The sequence below is a fragment of the Schistocerca gregaria genome, chromosome 8 (genome assembly GCF_023897955.1).
Source record: "Schistocerca gregaria isolate iqSchGreg1 chromosome 8, iqSchGreg1.2, whole genome shotgun sequence".
Taxonomy (NCBI): Eukaryota; Metazoa; Arthropoda; class Insecta; order Orthoptera; family Acrididae; genus Schistocerca; species Schistocerca gregaria.
In genome coordinates, this window is record NC_064927.1 from 105,052,095 (window position 1) to 105,065,216 (window position 13,122).

At 50.9% G+C, this 13,122-nt stretch overlaps 1 pseudogene; it reads right to left on the reverse strand.

Moving 5' to 3' along the window:
• Positions 1 to 8,985: 8,985 nt before the first annotated feature.
• LOC126285501 (5S ribosomal RNA) lies at positions 8,986 to 9,103 on the reverse strand (annotated as a pseudogene).
• Between the last annotated feature and the right edge of the window lie 4,019 nt (positions 9,104 to 13,122).

Consider the following 13,122-nt stretch of genomic DNA (forward strand, 5'->3'; position numbering starts at 1 on the left):
TCAGGAGCTTCATCTGCGACGAGAATCTGGACATCTGTCTCGTCGCAGAAACACATCTGAAGCCCAGCGTAAAAGTGGGAGTGGCGAACTACCACTGCTACAGGGAGGACCGGTCCACCGCGGGTGGCGGCACGGCGGTGTACAGGAGGAGGACGATGCCCCACCACAGGGTTCACCTGCCGCAACTCGCCACAGTGGAGGCCACGGGAGTAGCCGCACAAACGGACCAGGGGCAGATAAATTTCGTGGCAATCTACCGACTACTGCAGCCAGATGAGTCCGCGGCGCTAATTTCCCTCCGTGGAACCACATTCCTCGGAGACGACGTTAACGCCAAGAACACCATCTGGAGCTCCAGGACAACAAACACAAGCGGTCGCCGTCTACAACGGGTGGCCGAGCAGCTCGGAACGGAGGTTATAGGACCCCACCAGCCGACCATCTTCCCAGCACGAAGAGGCGCGCAACCAGACGTCATAGATGTGGCCATCGTCCGCGGGGTGAGACACTTCATCTCCGCCACGGGGGCCACGATGGCGTCCGACCACGACCCAGTGATCTTCGAACTGAACGCGGACATCGTCCAAACAACCAAACGGGGCCTCGACCTCAGGGGCATCACCTGGGACACGTTTCCAACCGAAATGGCGGCCAAGATCGGAAACGCACCGAACCCGACGGAACACGGTGCGGAAGCGGCGCTGCGGCACCTCACCCGAGGAGTCGCAGAAGCTGTGGCGGCAGCCACTCCAAACAGAAGAATAGATAACGAGAAGCCACGCGCCCGAGAATTCCCGCCACACCTCACAGCTGCCATCACGGAGAAGATAGACTTCGCCGCGAATGGCAGCTAACACGGAATCCCGCAACGAAGCGGCAACTAAACAGGATGCAGCGGGGAATTACAGCAGCTGCCGACGCCCACAGAATAGAAGAATGGGCGCAGAAAACCGAGGACGGAACAGCATGTCACGCAGTGAAAGGATTCATCCGACGCACCGCCAAATTACCGCCACTGCAAGTCGGAAACGTCTTCGTCAGCGAACCGGACGCATAGGCCAACGCCCTCGCGGACGCGTTCGCTGCAAACTTCACCCCGGTGGAAGACCCCGTCGACCTGGCACACGTGGCACCGGTGGAGGAGCGACTGCCGGTCTTCTTGGCGGCCTAAGACAATGACACCGTCCTCCAGCCGATAGAAGAAGCGGAAGTCGAGATCCAGCTACGATATCTTAACGGCAGGAAGGCAGCAGGCTCCGACCTCGTCACAAATCAGCTCCTCAAGCAACTGCCGCCATCGCAATCGGGCACCTCATGGGGATTTTCAACACCATCATCAGAACAGGCATATTTCGAGAGTGCTGGAAGCACGCCGAGATCGTGGCCCTACCCAAGCCAGCGAAGGATCACAGGCAGGTGCGCAACTACCGCCCGATCAGCCTGCTGCCAGCGCTCTCGAAAATCTTCGAGAGGTTATACCTACGTCGGTTGGGAAACCACATCGACGCGGAAGGCCTCCTGCCCGACAAGCAGTTCGGATTCCGGAAGGGACACTCCACCATCCAGCAACTACTGCGGCTGACAGAGGAAGCCTTCTGTGCCCTGGACCGACGCGAGTACTTCGGCGCGTTTCTGCTCTGCGTGTCTCGTGCATTTGATTCAGTGTGTCACAAAGGTCTCCTTTATAAACTGTTTACATTGCAGGAGCTTCACGTGTGACCCAGGAATCCCCAGAGTTACCTCGCAGGTCGGACGTTCCACGTACGGGCAGACTGTGGAATCTCCACAGAACGCTGAATACTCGCCGGAGTCCCGCAAGGTTCGGTCCTGGGTCTAGTGCTATACTCGCTGTACACTGCCGACCTTCCGCGTACAGTTCGGGTGCAACTCGCCCTGTACGCGGACGATACTGCAGTGTACTGCCGCAGCATGCAGCCGCAACTCCTACAAAGACGACTGCAATCCGCAACCAACAATCTGGAAAACTGGGCGGGAAAGTGGCGGCTGACGTACAACGGCGCCAAATCAGAAGCAATCGTCATTGCCCACTGGAAAGTGCCGGCTGACCTCAAGGAGATAACGCTACGAGGAAGACCAGTCCCCTGGAGCGCAACGGCCAAATATCTGGGCGTCACACTAGACAAACAACGAACGTGGCGCCGGACGTCTGCTCCTCGGGCAGGTTGCCATCATGTGCTCCGTGGACCTGCAGATTGATGACGTTTGGGGCTGGCCGTTGTATTGCACGACTCCCCTATGCACGCCGATCGTTACAAAGGAAGGCGTGTGTTTTCTCTGCACCATCGTCACACCAGAGTCCACCGTGTACCGGTGGCCAGCACCCCAGAACTCGCGGTTAACAGATATTACTTCGCCACAAAGACGCAAGTAACGTCCCACTTCGTCAGGCACTTCAAATGGACGATTATACACTTTCAAATGACGCACACCGTATCCGGCGAAGGAGATCTTCACATCACTCACTGTGCCGTCTCTGTGGTGTATTCCACCATGTGTGAACACAAGGGTTTCACACCGTATTAGTGTTTTTAACTTTATGAATAAACTATACAATGTAAAATCGAGCATGAGCCTCTCTAGTTCCTCCTTCTTTATATGCAGTTCGTCGAACATCCATTCTTCGGACTCACGTATTCTCGATCGAATTGCAATTGCAACTGCAACGTCGTGTTCGAGCGGTTATACGTGTTTTCGTGACTTACCGAATCGTTGGATCGTGCGTTAGAAGCGAAACAGCTACGGCTGGCGAAGCGCGGGGGCCGGCGGGCGCGTGCGCGGCGAGGTAGAATGTCGGGCGGCGACAGCTCGGCGGCCGGTAATCCTCGGCTACCTAGGACGCACAATAGCGAGCGGCACGCGTGTTGCCAGACGCGCTCTGGCCGTCGTGGCGGAAGGAGCTCTTAGCCGGTGATGGCCGGTGCATCGGTAGCTATTGGGGCTTAGGCCTCGCTGACCGCTCTGCTCTACAGAGAGTCTTCTTCCGAAGCGCGACAGTAGCGCCCGATGGATCGGCGTAGGGTTGAGCTTGCTCCCTTTCGTCGAGAAACCGCGTAGTTGCGGAAAGCAGAATTGTCGTGAAGAGTCCTAGACTCACAGCAACCCCGTAACGTTTGTTACAAACTGCCCAGCGAGGCTATCTCGTTCTTTGTAGGGTTAATCAGTGCCAGGGGCCCGTTCACGTCGGATCACCCCGCGTACTGTAGGCCGATTCTCTTCTTCCACACCTCCTTTAGGTGCCGCGCCACTGCACTAACGGCGCACGCTAGGCCGTAGGGCACTCCCCCCACTTCCGTAGGGTCAAACAGTTAGGGATTTTTCTTTTCAGAAAGAGCAAAATTGTCGTTCCCCTTTCTCGTCCCTCCCAGAACACCAAGATGGCAGATTCCGCCGGTGCTTCTCCCGCCATAACCCGCAGCAAGGCTGCAGCGAAAGAGGCGCTCGGGTCGACTGACCCCGTCGACGCCAGCGTCCCGCTTGCCGCCGTGGGGGAGGTATTGGCCGACAAGGATCGGCAGATCGCTGCGCAAGCGCAGGAACTGCTGGACCAACGTCGTCTGATAACCGACCTTTGCGGCGCAAACGACACGCCGAAGCGCACCACATTACACATCACGCTGCACTCGCCTGCTACTGGTGACTCCTGCACGACCGTCCCGCTGTCGCTGCTGACTCCAGTGGCGGAATCAGCGGCGGCGGACGAGGACACAGAACAGCACTACACCGGGCCCTGGCAGGTGGAGGGCCCACCACACAGACGCAGAAACACAACAGGCACAGGCGAGCAACTAAACTCGCTAGGCAGCCGAAAGGCGTTGCTGCCTACACCAAAACAAACACTTCCGGCTAGGAACACAAACACTCAAACCAACACGAACCGACCTGCGGTCAGTAATAACACAAGTACACAAACCGCAGCTACGCCCGCACAACAAAAGACTGGTTTTCCCCCAGTCGTGATACAGAACTATGGGGACCTTAGCGTCCTCAACACCACATTCGAAGCGAGACACACACACACCTTGCACGCTCCACACTAAATACTCTGGGGATAGGGCCTCACTGTACGTGGCTACTAACGCAGAATACAAAGATCTCCTGTTCTTCCTCAAAGAACAGGGGATCGAGCACTACACGTACAGAACGGCTGAAGAGCGGACACAGCAGTACGTGGTGAAGGGATTGGACCCCAGCACACCGAACAAAACAGTTCAAGCGGCGCTCAACTTCCTTGGTTTCGACTGCAGAAGTGCTACCCGAATGACGGGCTTCCGCACACACACACCCGCCTACCACACTACCTGGTGGAGATGGCCGATACGGCCGCCTCCCGCGGCCTTCTGCAGATAAAAAGCCTTCTGCGGATGGACGTAAGGGTAGAGTTATATGAACCACCACTCGTCCCCCAACAATGCAACAACTGCCAGCGATTCGGTCATTCGGCCCTTCGCTGTCGCCTGGCACCCCGTTGCCGCGGATGCGCTGGCAAACACGCATCCAAAGCTTGTACACAAGCACAACGAAACGCACGCCGTTGCGCCAACTGTGGTCAAGGCCATGCGGCCAACTACAGGGGCTGCGACGTATACAGAGAGGCGCAGAGGCGTAAAATACAACAAGTTAGAGGACTCAGCGCCATACCACGTCCAAGGCCCGCACCAAACCCTGTCAGGAACGGTGTAACGTTCGCCATGGCTACGAGACCTGGAGGAGCGGTTTGGGCGGCGGAACTTCCGCGCCCATCACACGCGCAAAACACAACCGCTGCGACAACAATACAACCGTCTCAGCCAACAGAAAACACATCAAACACACCGGTTCCAACACCAGCTCCCCAAAACAACACGACCCCACTCCCTGAGGCCACGGCATGCGAAACCACGCAGACCGCACAGGAAGACGCACCCACACAAGGACCCCCAGAACCGAAAACCCAGAGAAGGCGTAGGCGACCTCGAGGGAACAGGAACGGGAACATACGATGGCCACAACAAACGACTCGGCAACAACAGAACACTGAAACGCAGGCACACAGTCAGCAAGCTAGCGACACCAGCACACACACTACTCCACCCGTCACCACAACTGTAACACAGGCACCACAAACTGCAGCACACAGAAGCAACACAAGCGCCAGACCACGCACAACGCCAACACCCGCACCAGCGGCCGCTAACACCACAAACGAGCCACAGGCCGACACGCACAACACAAACACAACACAAGGTGGAATATTGGAAACACTATTCCCCCAGCATACGACCCAACAGATCTTTGCCAGGATCTTCTCGGTCATCACCACACTGTTCACACAGCTCATGACTGCCCAACCCGGACAGCACTTGACTGCCATACAAACAGCATTCACCACACTGTTCACATCCCTACATGGATAATACGCCACACCCGGCCCCCTTCGCAAACAACCAGACACTACCACAGATCCTGTTCTGGAATGCAGACGGGATCAACAACAAAAGGGCGGAACTTGCCGCGCTCATGGAGCGTAAGGGCATCCTTATCGCACTACTGAGCGAAACTAAACTCAAACCGCACAACCACCTAAACTTTACCAGCTACTGCGTCTATCGTACCGACCGACCGGACGGCTCTGGTTTCGGTGGAACGGCCATCATTATACACAAAGACATTGAACACACTAACATAGTGCTCCCTGAACTTGAAAAATTAGAGGCAACCGCCGTCAGGGTCAAGTTCAACGGAGCCTATACCACACTCGTGTCAGTATACAACAGTCCTAAGAACATTGAGACACGCGACATCAGCACTATACTCAACATATCACCGCGCGTAATAGCCGCTGGAGATCTTAACGCGAAACACCCAGACTGGAATTCACGTATACGAAACTCCAACGGCAAAAAACTATACCAACACGCGCTAGGACGAAACTACATTACACTAGCGCCGACCGAACCGACGCACATTACCTACCGGAGGGGACACAGGCCAGACGTATTAGACATGGCCCTCATCAAGGGCATAACAACGACACTCAACGTTGCTGTTGAAAACGATCTGCCCTCAAATCACCAATCTGTTATGCTATACATTGAAGAAACACTGCAGCACATTGACCAACGCAGGATGCTAGACTACAAGCGCGCGAATTGGACATTGTTCAAGGAAACGCTTGACAGTCACATCCCACCTACCCACGCAATTAATGAGACAGCCCACATAGATGATGCTGTTGAAACCCTCACTAACGCCGTCCAAGACGCAATAGCCGGCACCATACCAATCCGCACACCACAACAATACAGTGCTGCCCTGCCCCAGGAGATCCTGGGCCTTATCTCAATGAGGAACCGCCTCAGGAGGTATTGGCAGCGTACCAGGCGCCAGCACTTCAAACGGCACATTAACAGGCTCCAGGGAATAATTCGGGACAAAATACAAACATTTAAAACACAACAGTGGGACCAAAAACTCGCAGGGCTAGACACCACGCGACCTGGCGTGTGGCAGATGGCCCGACACTTCACCAGGGAGAAACACTACACATCCACGCTACAAGGACCCGACGGACCGGCATATTCTGCGGAAGAAAAAGCTGAACTGATGGCCCTCACACTTGCAGCGTCATTCACACCGAACATGGACCCGTCAGATCCAGCGTTCACACATGCAACAGACCAGGAGGTCACTCGCATCCTGGCCCAACCAGCGCGCAACAACATCCGCCAGGCTAGCACAGCTGAAGTGAAATGGGCCATCATGCATACCACTGCTAGGAAGGCCCCTGGTCACGATGGCATTCAAAACCGTGTCCTCCAGGAGTTCACGGATAAAGCAATAGAATATCTCACGCACATCACGAATGCCATACTCAAACACCAACACTTCCCCGCCTTTTGGAAGACGGCCAAGGTCCTGATGTTCAGGAAGCCGGGGAAAGACCACTCCCTCCCACAAAATTACCGACCCATCAGCCTGCTGAGCGCGCTCAGCAAGATCGTTGAGAAGGTAATAATAAAACGACTCACTAGGCACTGCATTACAAATGACACCCTGAGGCCGGAGCAATTCGGCTTCAGGAATCACCACTCGACAACACAACTACTCCTCCGCGTCGTCGAATACATCACACACGGATACAACATGAACAAAGCAACTGGTGCGGTGTTCCTGGACATCGAAAAGGCTTTCGATCGTCTATGGCACAACGGCCTAATACGCAAACTTAGTGACTCACGGTTCCCCGACGGGCTCGTACGTCTCATACACTCATATCTCACGGACAGGAGTTTCAACACTGACGTGCAGGGCAAACAATCAACACGACATGGTATACATAAAGGGGTACCCCAAGGAAGCATCCTAGGCCCTTACTGTTTAACCTCTACATTAACGACCTCCCAGCTACACATAACACGACGATGGCAATCTACGCGGATGACACTGCCATTCTAGCGCAAGATTGGAAGCCGTCTAACATTAACTCACGACTACAGACCGCACTCAGAACGGCAGAGCGCTGGTTGGTGAAGTGGCGTGTTAGAGTAAACGTCGACAAGTGCGAAGCCGTTCTGTTCACCAGAAGACCGAAACTACTGCGCAAACATCAACACTGCAATCAAATAAAACTACACGCACGCCCAATACGTTTCCGAGAGAAGGTCAAATACCTCGGTGTCTGGCTGGACCGGAAACTACTCTGGGGGGACCACATCCAACACGTGACCAACAAAGCAAACGCGAGGCTCAAACAACTCTACCCTATGCTTAACAGGCGTAGCACACTGAATAGGAGGGTGTCCAGGTCCATGTACACCACACTTATCAGACCTCTGATGACGTATGCTGCTCCCGTTTGGGGATACGCTGCGCCCACACGTGTGCGCCGTCTGCAGCTCATACAGAACAAAGTACTCAGAATCATAAGCAACGCTCCGCTCTACACGCGCATCGCTGACCTTCACCGGGAATATCGGCTAGATACCATCTTGCAGATATTCCAAAAACTCTCCACACGACTGTACAGAAACACGAGACACTCGCGTATCCCGTTTATCCTTTCTCTGGGTAACTACGACCACAACCATAGATGGAAACATAATAGACCAAAAACACTATTAGCACGAAACTGAACATCTATGGTCCATAGCACGCTAACATGACAGTACTGGCGAGCCCCTGCAACTCAGCTACTACTGACAACACCAGATGCTTAACCCGCCGAAATACCGGCAATCGCAGGGAAACCGTACTGCACACAGCACGCAAACCAGCCACCCCCCCCCTCCCCCACACTGTGAGCTGATCTATAATCGATCGCCCACTAATACATGACGACAATGAAATGTTTCAGGGACGCAGCAGCAGCAGATCCTGGAACGAGCGCCAGCAACGACAACGGTAACGATGCACGATACCTCGCACTAACCTAACCACACCTTGCATGCGCTGTCGCAGCTAGCAATCCGCTACTGCCCTTACTACCCGTCCTACTGTCGCAGAGGTTTTTTTCCCTTGGCGCTTGCCTTGGCACTTTTTTCCCTCTGCCCTTACAACCGCTACCCTTCGATCGTTTTCGACCACTTCTATCTCCTGATGGACCATGTAAATGAGTAATTTACCCAGACGCATGGATAACATCACAGCCTGCATCCTGTGACTCCTGATTCTGAAACTAACGTGTTATACGGAGGTGACAGTGTAACTTTTGGTTTGGTCACCACGTTGGTGCGGGCGTGGAGGGGCCCCATCCTATTAACACGTGTTGCCAGACGGACAGCCAGCAGTTTTAATGGCCAGTAGTGTAATATCAAGTTACGAATTTCAAATGCAATTGCCCTTTCGTAATTCCGATCGAACATGCATTGCACGGCCTCACCACAGTTTACTGTTGCCATAGCTTCCAGAAATAGTCACTTTTATTCCTGTCCCTTCTATCTAAAGATCAGTACTCGCCCGTAACCCTCAGATACCTGGCACTCAGTGGAGCGGCGGCACACGTGTTCCCAGGCGGTTGCCCATCCAAGTTCTAACCCGGCCCGATGTTGCTTAACTTCGGTGATCGGACGAATACCGGTGTATTCAACATGGTATGACCATTGGCAATACCTAGGAGCTAGCGAGTAGGCGTGGTGTCTTCCACTTACTTATTCACCCAGTAAGCGCTATGGCAGATGAACCGCTACATAAGGGGCGACAGTAGTTGTATTTCCCATGTGGAACGACTTTCGTGGACTCAAAAGGATTAACTGATATTCTTACTTCACATCTCAAGCGAAAATCACTCAGTATTAAATTGAAATGACACAAAAATATCAAGTGAATTTAGCAGGATAGTTCTGTGCCATCAAGGAAGTAACTCGTCGTTCACAGAGTTGCCAAACATAAAGGGTGATTCAAAAAGAATACCACAACTTTAAAAATGTGTATGTAATGAAAGAAACGTAATATAACCTTCTGTTATTCATCATTACAAAGCGTATTTAAAAAGGGTTTTTTTTCTCTCAAAAACAAGTTCAGAGATGTTCAATATGGCCCCCTCCAGACACTCTAGCAATATCAACCCGATACTCCAACTCGTTCCACACTCTCTGTAGCATATCAGGCGTAACAATTTGAATAGCTGCTGTTATTTCTCGTTTCAAATCATCAATGGTGGCTGGGAGAGGTGGCCGAAACACCATATCCTTAACATAACCCCATAAGAAAAAATCGCAGGGGGTAAGATCAGGGCTTCTTGGAGGCCAGTGATGAAGTGCTCTGTCACGGGCTGCCTGGCGTCCGATCCATCGCCTCTGTGGTTGACGTTCAGGTAGTTACGGACAGATAAGTGCCAATGTGGTGGCGCTCCATCCTGCTGAAATATGAATTGTTGTGCTTCTTGTTCGAGCTGAGGGAACAGCCAATTCTCTAACATCTCCAGATACTGTAGTCCAGTTACTGTAGCAGCTTCGAAGAAAAAGGGACCAAAAACTTTATTGGCTGAAATGGCACAGAAAACGTTCACCTTAGGCGAGTCACGTTCATACTGAGTTGTTTCCCGCGGATTCTCAGTGCCCCATATACAGACATTGTGACGGTTGACTTTCCCGTTAGTGTGGAAAGTTGCTTCATCACTAAACACGATCTTTGAAACGAAAGATTCATCTGTTTCCATTTGAGCAAGGATAAAATCACAGAAATCGATTCTTTTAATCTTATCAGCTGCAGACTGTGCTTGAACCAATTTCAGACGATAAGGTTTCATAACTAACCTTTTTCGTAGGATTCTCCATACAGTTGATTGTGGAATTTGTAGCTCTCTGCTAGCTCTGCGAGTCGATTTTCCTGGGCTGCGAACAAATGCTTGCTGGATGCGTGCTACATTTTCATCACTCGTTCTCGGCCGTCGAGAACTTTTCCCTTTGCACAAACAACACCCATTCTCTGTAAACTGTTTATACCACCGTTTAATACACCATCTATCAGGAGGCTTAACACCATACTTCGTTCGAAATGCACGCTGAACAACTGTCGTCGATTCACTTGTGCCGTACTCAATAACACAAAAAGCTTTCTGTTGAACGGTCGCCATCTTAGCATCAACTGACGCTGACGCCTAGTCAACAGCGCCTCAAGCGAACAAATGTACAACAAATGAAACTTTATAGCTCCCTTAATTCGGCGACAGATAGTGCTTAGCTCTGCCTTTTGTCGTTGCAGAGTTTTAAATTCCTAAAGTTGTGGTATTCTTTTTGAATCACCCTGTATTCTGCGCTGTTGCGAAGTTTGTTATACCGTCAGGAAGGATACCAGCTGATGTGTTCTGTGAGTGACCTCTGAAGTGACTATAGCTTCGTGTCGTAGTTGCAGGTGGCAAGGGCCGCAAGATCCTCATTATATGTCAATGAGTCTTATACATTGCCAACTCAACCACTGGAGAAGCTCCAAAACTGTGAATCGCGTCTGGTGAAGACGCTTTCAAGGTTTCGGTCCGATTAAGTCAGTAAAACACAAATAATTGCCGCAGTTACTAATTTATGACGTTTAGTTTGCATTCAGTGCACCGATGTATCACAAGTAATTGCACTCTAGCCCTAAACCTAGTTACAGAAATGTGAATATTTGCTGTACAATATTGTTATTGAGATCACTGTCATTGGCACATCCAACAGAAGACAGGCATGGCCTGGCTTATTGTTGTCAACTTTCCTGACGGATGCTCTGCCTTTGTTCGAAACGTGAAGACTTAGGGTGAATTCGAACATTCCATACGGCGAAAATTTGATGTTTCTGTTCTCCCAGCTCTAACATTCAAATAACAGTTACAATAAGCGGCAGAAAAGCTCCTGTGAATCAACAGTTAATAATGCAATCATAATTAGTGAAATCTGACAGATTCCATCTGTCATTTGATAAATGTGAAAAACTGCTTTTTTCATCTTCACAGCACCACAGTATGAACTCTACTGTTTCATAGGATACCTATACTTAATTTCGTTGTGATCGTTTTCAATGACAGTACGGGAGGAGCAAAACGATCTGACTTGAAACATACTTTTCCATGGCGATTTGAATCTTTGGCTACAGTTGCAGTAACACGTCCAGTGAGGTATCAAAAATGTGAGCAATTACTCATTGCTATAGTACAGGCTAGGGCAGAGAGAAGCAGGTTTCTGACCAAGTAAACGATGAGAGAGAGTGTCGCTATCACTTATTAAACAGGAATTGTTCAGAAAATTACAACTATTTCTAGTGAAATGAGTAGCTTGATGCAGCTCCAGTCCGGCACTATCACTGAGTTGCCAAACATTTTCCGAATAGCACTTAAGATAAAAGCGTTGACGAGGAGCGTGTGTAGACAGGTGCTGAAGAGAGGTTGGCTGCTGTGTCCCGACGGTGCCCACCGTCGGAGGTTCGAGTCCTCCCTCTGGCATGGATGTGTGTATTGTCCATAGCGTAAGTTAGCTTTAAGTTAGATTAAGCAGTGTGTAAGCTTAGGCACCGATGACCTAAGCAGCTTGGTCTCGTAAGTTCTTACAAGGAATTTACAAAATTTTAAATCCAAAATACTGCATCTTGGTTCTTACAATAGTGCAATAGGTGCGCACTGGTTAGCTGTAACTGAAGAGAGACTCCAACTCGGATAGTGGTTAAGGGCATAATAACTTAAATTGTGAATATATTTCTGAATGAATGTTTTATAACAGTGAAAAAGGTGACGGAAAAATTCATAAAGTTCTACAAGGAACACGCGCCATTGGAGGCGGCAATTTGTAATTCATTTTACCGTAATTACTACTTCAGTTTTGTTCCACAATTTAAAGGCATATATCGGTGCCAACATGGAATACACGGGAATAATGCAGCTGCTCAGTGACAGGTATGGGGGAGGCATTGAGGCCGGGCTTCGGATCTTCGACTCCTGCCCTCTTTGCCTCCGCCTACCTGGTGTGCTGAAAGGCTTCCAAAGCTTTAAAAAAATAAAATAATAGTGCAGTGATCAGCATGTCTGTCTAGTAAGCAGGAGGTCCAGGTTCAAAGCCCAGTCGATCACAAATATTCATCTGCTGTCTTAGCTGTATTCCAACGCGCTGTGACAATGTGGACGTCGGTCCTTCGACATTTAAGATGCATTTTTTTAGGCAATCTACATCTACATCTACATCCATACTCCGCAAGCCACCTGACGGTGTGTGGCGGAGGGTACCCTGAGTACCTCTATCGGTGCTCCCTTCTATTCCAGTCTCGTATTGTACGTGGAAAGAAGGATTGTCGGTATGCTTCTGTGTGGGCTCTAATCTCTCTGATTTTATCCTCATGGTCTCTTCGCGAGATATACGTAGGAGGGAGCAATATACTGCTTGACTCTTCGGTGAAGGTATGTTCTCGAAACTTTAACAAAAGCCCGTACCGAGCTACTGAGTGTCTCTCCTGCAGAGTCTTCCACTGGAGTTTATCTAACATGTCCGTACCGCTTTCGCGATTACTAAATGATCCTGTAACGAAGCGCGCTGCTCTCCGTTGGCAATAAAGGTGATTTGCGAACATTTGTCTTGACATCAGTGTAATTGGACTTCAACGGCATTCAACCGTTAGTGATTGCTTTGTGTCGGCACTAACCAATGTCATATACACTCAGTC